This window comes from Anopheles coluzzii, chromosome 3 (genome assembly GCF_943734685.1).
Source record: "Anopheles coluzzii chromosome 3, AcolN3, whole genome shotgun sequence".
Taxonomy (NCBI): Eukaryota; Metazoa; Arthropoda; class Insecta; order Diptera; family Culicidae; genus Anopheles; species Anopheles coluzzii.
In genome coordinates this window covers 74,891,404-74,898,727 of record NC_064671.1, presented here as the reverse complement: position 1 = coordinate 74,898,727, position 7,324 = coordinate 74,891,404, and positions in this window count along the sequence as shown.

Sequence of the window (7,324 nt, the reverse complement as noted above, 5' to 3'; positions counted from 1 at the left end):
GTTCATGCTGCAGACTTTAAAATGTATTCCGTAAATGTTGATGAAGGTATAGATTATTGAGCAAAAGGTGTTAAAATCAGTGAAAGAATAAAGTGCACCAATTTACAGGCTTCTCAACATGCTCTTCCCTGTAAGTCAAGACTTAAATATGATTCAACTTTTGCATTTGTCTTACAAATAATGGCACAAGAACACAATTATGGAAAGAGTCAGCTTGTTTGTGCAGCACCTACCAATATTACAGTCAGAACTCAATAGTTGATCCCTTTCTTTCTAGACTTCTTTCTAGGTACGCTTTGAAGTTATTTGGATGACAATAAAATTTAAAAACACGTATGTACATAGCTTTTTTCAAATCTTGGAGTATTTTTTGCGCGACTTACTATGGGATTTAAACCGTTACATGGACATGAGGACATTTCGTATGTTTTGGAATTGATTAATTAGGAAAGAAGTTTAAGCAAAACACAAGAATATTCTTTTAAAATGATAAAACTGAATGATATGAATCATATTGTGACAAGACAGATCATATGACAAAACAATATTTTTCACTTAGTAGCAACCCAATTGACATTTTCGTGCACGAATAATAGGGAATTCGAGCAAATTCCCTTAAACTGCACCAGTTTAAAGGAATTTAGAAAAGGGCCTTTAAAATCAACTGTAATGCGGCTTTTTCGTTGTTTTCTTCTAGATTCGCTCGGAAATGATGTTTTCTATTGTTATATTTGGTCATGTAGCCAATTTATTCTAAAATAATTTCGATTTTTTTATAAAATAACGTCGCACAAAATTTGTTTTTGTTTTTCATAAAAAATCATATCTACAAATGTAAAATAAGCTCGACGGCGTCGTCCATCGATAGAAGAAAGTCTAATTTATGAACTCATCAAATCTTAGCGCTTTCAACACATTTGATCACACACAAATCCACAATTTCAGGCGTATCGAGTACTAATCGAGCAAGTATGGAAAAACAATTTCGAGCAAATGTCACTTGGGAAGTTAAGCAAGACTCAATACAGGGTTTTTCGGAGGTCTTCTGGGATTCTTTCATGACTCTTTCTGATAGGAAATGAAGTTTATGTGATAGGTATTGGAATAGTACCCTTTTTGGACAAATCCAACAGGATTTTCTAATCATACTGTCCAAAAAGGAGTCCATAGCGTCCAATTCCCATTATACATAGTCCATTTCCATTGTTCCATTTAAAATACCTAAAATTATTTAAACTGAGTCCGGCACAGCAATTTAGTGTAATCAACATATCATCATTTTTTCCAAATTCACACATTTTGCATTGGATATTTTCAGCAAAATATTGCTTTTTCGTGTTATCCAGTTTAAAACAAAATTGAATAGAAAATACTGTACTTTTATTGGTATATATATATTTTTTTTATAAAAAAAATATTATATACAATTATTGCAAACATGAAAAAGCCAGATCAAAAACTCATTTTGAAATGAGCGCCGAACGGATCTCGGCGAACAGAGCTAGTGTTGTGGCCAATTAATTGATACACTCTTAGTGTAATCTTGCCTGTTGGATAACTAATTTGTGTAAAAACTTATAAAAACTGTAGGAAAAAAAAAATCCTTCCTTCTAATGTATTTTTTTTAGTTACATTCACCCTTTTCCCTAAATCCCATTCACCTCATTAGATACCGTCATGCCTCTAATCCGTTGTCATTCATTTTTATTAAAATGTTAATCACGGATTTACTCACACGCCTATCCATACGCTGCTACAGCTTTGACAGGATGAATTAAAGTAAGGCTCACGACAACAAAAAAAAGGCCTTTCCAGATGGTAGGTTTACGATTGCGGAAAGATTTAACCGCCCGGGATGTTGCTTGTTAAAGCATAACTCAACCATGATGACATTATTAAAAGAGTGCGAGAAGGGCCACTTAGGTTACTAATTCCAACGAACCCGCCACTTCCCCATGCACTATTTGTATTGCTGAGAGAAGAAGAAGAAGAAAAAAGGCCGAACTCTTTGCACCCTCGTCGCATAGCGAACACTCTCTTGTTCGTCATTATACGCGCGGTGCGAATGATGACATCTTCAAGTCTTTCAAACTCGCTTTTGACACCCTCGTCGAGAGGTTGGGTTTCCCCTCAGCAGGGAAAAAGCACTCCTTTCTGGCGCTGGTGTGTAAGGCCGCGGGGCCACGGGGCTTTCCCAAGCTGAGAAAACGTTCTCAAGCACTCATTTAAGTTTCACAAGCACTCAAAACTTGTTCTCAGACTCAAGCCCGTGGCCGTCGTCAGTTTTTCTCACTCTGAGAAACTGATATAGACACTCAAGCTTTATTTAGAGTTTTAAATAGAAAAACAGTTTTTAATCGCATATTTTTTTTAACGTTTTCAATTATAAACATTGAATACATTTTCCAAAGTGATTTCCGATAAACAAATAGCGCAATTCTCCATATTTCAGTTAGCCGATCGCTGCATCGTCAACTTTCTCAAAGATTCTCAAAGATTCTCAAAACCGATTTTGTTCCGATTCGACAAACGCTGAGAACGAGGTTTTCTCAAAAGAACTCATGAGTGCTTGAGAAAATGAGCGTTGAGAATCCCCATGGCCCCGCGGCCTAAGACAAGCATCCCTCAGCATCCCCGAATCATCATCCGGCGTGGAGCAGGAAGTCAGTAGCATCTCCCAAACTGTAACGAACGGTTTTTGCCCGTGCCAAATGGGAGAGACAAATGGGATGGGCGACAAAACACACCCCGTTTGGAACGTAATTAAATTTAGAGCAGAAAGGGAGGAAAATCATAAATAAGCTTGCTGTAAGTGTGACACAGCCCACACGGTACAAAGTATTCTGGCCAATCCTTCCCAACCGCAAACCAAACCGCTTTTCACTCACCCATCACCTCGCGCGGTCACACACTCTTCGCTTTCGTTCGGTCTCATGGGGAGGGAAGCTTTTCCCTGTGAATCAGCACCGGGGTGCTCGATTTTTTCTTTCCCTCAACCGTCCGTCATCGCTAAGGAGAGGGATGGCAAAATGTGACATTCGGAAAATTTATATTTGATTTGATAAACTTACGAAGATAAAATAATCTCCTCTTTCATTTCCTAAATTGTTTCCGTCCGCCGGGATGGAAATACGCGGGCTGCCGCTGCTTCATCGTTCGATCGTTGACATCAGTCGAGGGATTTCTCGCTCGCTCGGATGGCAATGCGTTACGGCACGGTACGTTACGGTCCTGCCCTGCCCTGGGTAGATGTTGATGCCAGATCTAGCAGCTGCCAGGGGTTTTGTGCAACAGCAGCAGCTCTGTCAGCGATGCGGTCCGTGTGATTGTGGCCTGCCGGATGTCCAACGAAGAATGACGGCCAGTGCCATCTACTGCAGCGTACAATGCATTCCGTGGAGTGATGGTCATTTTGGGATATGATTGCTGAGCGAGCTGGTACTGATGTTTGGCGGTTTTCGTCGCGCAGGTAACCGCACTGGGACACAATCATTTGTGTCCTGTTTTTCTTTTCACGAGAAGCTGTTCATCTTTGTGAAAAAGGGGTCTGCATTTTTTACTTTTTGATTGAATTTAGTCCAATATACGAAAACTGTCTTATGTTTATGAAATTTAAAGGGCATTTTCCATTTCTTTTTATATTTTCACAAACGTATTTCAATTTAGTTAAAACTAAACTATTAATCTTTATTTTTCATATTGCAGTTTTACGTTTTTAGTCTAGTTTTACTTATAAAAAAAAAAAATATTTGTATTTTCTTTTTTTTATTTTAGTGTTTTGTAATTGAAATCTTCTACCATTACTTATTGTTTATACATTTTTGTCAAATGCTCAATTAAAAACTTTGAAAGCAGTTAAATTGATATTTTTTTTTAGAATTCAGCTACGATTGTTCGGTTATTTTGTTACGCATGTAAGAAAATGTTTTCAAATGGTTTAACCACTTTAACGATTTGCTTGATTTTAAGCTCAATTTGTTCTAGTACTTTCTTTTAGAATCTTTCTTCCAAATTCACTTCCTTCACTTTCTTATTTTATCTTTTAATCTTTCTTATTCTTTTAGAGGATACCATTTGTTTTTTGTTTTTTGTTTCTTTGTTGCCATTATTATTAATTATGTTACTGTAATAAAGTTTTAATAATGGCTTAAGTTATATAATAACGACTTTTTGGTTGATTTTTGAGTTATTAAGTGAAGTAAATAAATTAATAATCTTTACAAAAAAAAACTTAATCAAATATAAAAAATTAATCAAATAAGATTTCATGAAATAAATGAATGGTTAAATTTTAAAGTACACAAATATTGCAATAATTGATCATTTTTAGTACAAACATATCAATTATGTCTTTAATTTACTTAAAAGATAAATAAAATATATCTAAAAGAAAAATAATCCAAACATAAGAAAAAAATATCAGCTAAAGCTAATAAAATGATGTACATATTTGCAAAAGTATTACAAAATCTGGAATATAGCACTGGAGCAAACATAAATATGAAAAGCTGTTGCTAAATGGAAACCATCCATTTCCTGATGGTTTGATGGAAACCAAAATGCGTTTGATATAAATTGCACCCATTGCATAGCCAGCATCATGATCATCATCATCATCTTCGTCAACAACATCTTCATCTTACATTTTGACCGCTCTGCAGAATGTAATTAGTTTATCGCTTTAACTTCCGCGTCCACTGGGCCAACTGGACCGTCAGCACCGGTAACAGCAGGTAACAGGAACCGTCCCACCCTTCATTCGATGAGCGGAGATGAAGATATTTTTACATCTCTGCAAACGTAATGCATTTCAGTAAGGAATGTAGAGATTTTTTCTCACCTTCTGCGGGCATCAGCATTCAAAGTGGTAAGTTTTATAAGGCACCTGAATGCCTTCGAGACAAGTACTGTGCAGCAATGTAGTGTCGATGCACCGCGTTCGCACAAAAAAGCGGAGCGTTTTTGCCATCTTGCGCTACAGTTAATTTCCTATCACTTTGCACTGGGCTGCTGTGGCTGCTCGGTGTGTTGATGGAGGAAATTAATTTTTCAATAATAATTGCAATCCTGAGGCTAGGCTGGGTCCGCCTCTGCACGGATGCTGTGATTCTGATGAGTTATCTAATATTTAAGTGAGCAATAAAGTTTGCTATCCCTTCATCTCCTCGCTGATCTCCGGGAAGGCATAATGCTGTTTGGATTAATGAATTGCAGCATGACAACCTAATTGACTCATTACCAAGCTGAACAGGTAATGCGAGCCGGTCAGTTATCTTTCTCCAGCCTCCCGAGGCGAATTGAAACTTAAATTACTGCAGCAGTGCAGGGCTACAGTAGGAAGATAAACACAAGAACACGAGTAGTTTTCTTTTACGAATGTTGAAACTGAAGAACGAAGGAAAACGACCGTACAGCAGACGAATTGCAATGGAAAAAGTTCGTGGCAATCATCATTTCCTTGCATTAAATTGCTTTTCTGCGCTTTGAAAAGAGCGGAAGTGCTCTGTGGCATTGTGAGTGGAAAGGATTGCGAAAATTATTTTTGACTGTTAATGGATTTGTTATTATATCGCCGTGGTTTAAAATTTCCGTTGGGACAGTTTTCTCCTAGCATTGTTTTTTTTTGTTCAGAATGTGGTGTGCAATTTATTAATCATTATTATAGGCCTTTTATTATCCCAACCGTTAATGGGGAGCAAGCCTGAAGATAATCTTTCCGCTTCGCAAGCCATACTCGACTATATGTCGGAGGCAGCTACAGGGCATGTGGAAGCCAAGCATAATCGTTTCGGTGCATTTATTAATGCTTTTGCTTTACGAATGGTTTAAGAATCGCAGATATCACAAATGTATTAAATCGAGCGCAACTGTAACCACCAAAAAATGGTGTTTGCAATCACAGTTGCGCTGTGAACGGTGTCGAATGTGGAATGGCTTTAATGCCTCTTGCTTATCAGTGAGCAAATGTATCGAACTGTTGTAAAAAATATGTTTACAGGGGTTTCAAATTCACTTTCCCATGTGCTCCACCGCTCTCGGGATATTTTTCAGCAGCTGTCATACATGTTGTTTGCATCACAAGGTGATTCTTTTCAGTTCTGCCCAAGATGATTAGGTAGGGTCCAAGTGAAGGTCGTCATGAAAGATTTCTATGGACAACTTCAGGATGAAAGAAAATATTTCTGAGGACATTGTGTAAAACCTTGTCTGACTGTAAAAATGGGATTAGTAAATAATATACATTGGACGGACCCTTCTATTTGGCGTCCTACGCGGACATAGACATGCCGGCCGGCCTATACAGGCTTTCAAGACTTCAAGACTATTCAATACCACGTAGCCGAATATTCAGTCCTTACTACGGGGGGACGGTCAATTCCAGGCTTGAACCCATGAAGGGCGTGTTATTGAGTCGTTCGAGTTGATGACTGTACCAAGGGACCGCCCATTGGACCGTTAATAATTTAAGGTATAGATACATGCCATAGTCAGGTCACAATTTGGAATGACTTAGACAGTGCTTTCGCAAGCATTTGTGTTATTAGATTGTACATTTGTGTTATTAGACACATGGAAAACTCCAAAAATCATGAAACTGGCGACTATATTTTATTGATTTACGCGTGATTTGAACGTTTGATGTCAACTTCATTTAGAAGAGTTGCTACTAGTTTTTCGTGTTATTGCCGTTGTGTTTTATTAAACCTTAATTTGTTTAAAATTGGAGTGTGAAATTACCACACAAAAAAGCTTCATTTGATTATTTAAAAACATTCAAAAGGTTTTTACTTTGGTGTTGAATTCAAAATTACAGAAATTAGGGTAAGTGCACCAATTGTGGCTGTAGCACCAATTATGGCTATAATGAACACTATTTTCGCTCTAAAACAGACTATTTGCATTCTAACACCACGGAATGATTTCAATTTTGAACATTTTAACACATTTGTGCTTCATTAGTTCCATGCTGGTCACTTCCGTTTGTTAAATATCACCCTTTTAAAATGTGTTGCCAAGATTTTTGGTATCTCTTACCATTTTGCTAAGAGAAGCACTGTAGGATATTAGCGATTTTCAAGCACCTAACCATAATTTTATCTCAAAATCATCATTTTGGTGCAAAATATTAGTTATTTAACGACTACGCATCAAAATTCACCAAAATTTCATCGAAAATATGCCTTTTTTCTGTTCGTCCATAATTGGTACAACTAACCATCGATGTACCAAATATCGCAGTATGCTATGGATGCTTTGTTAACAACTGTCGTTTTGGTCGTAGTGCGTAGTTTACAAGTGACCAAATCGGGGTTTCTCGTTGTTA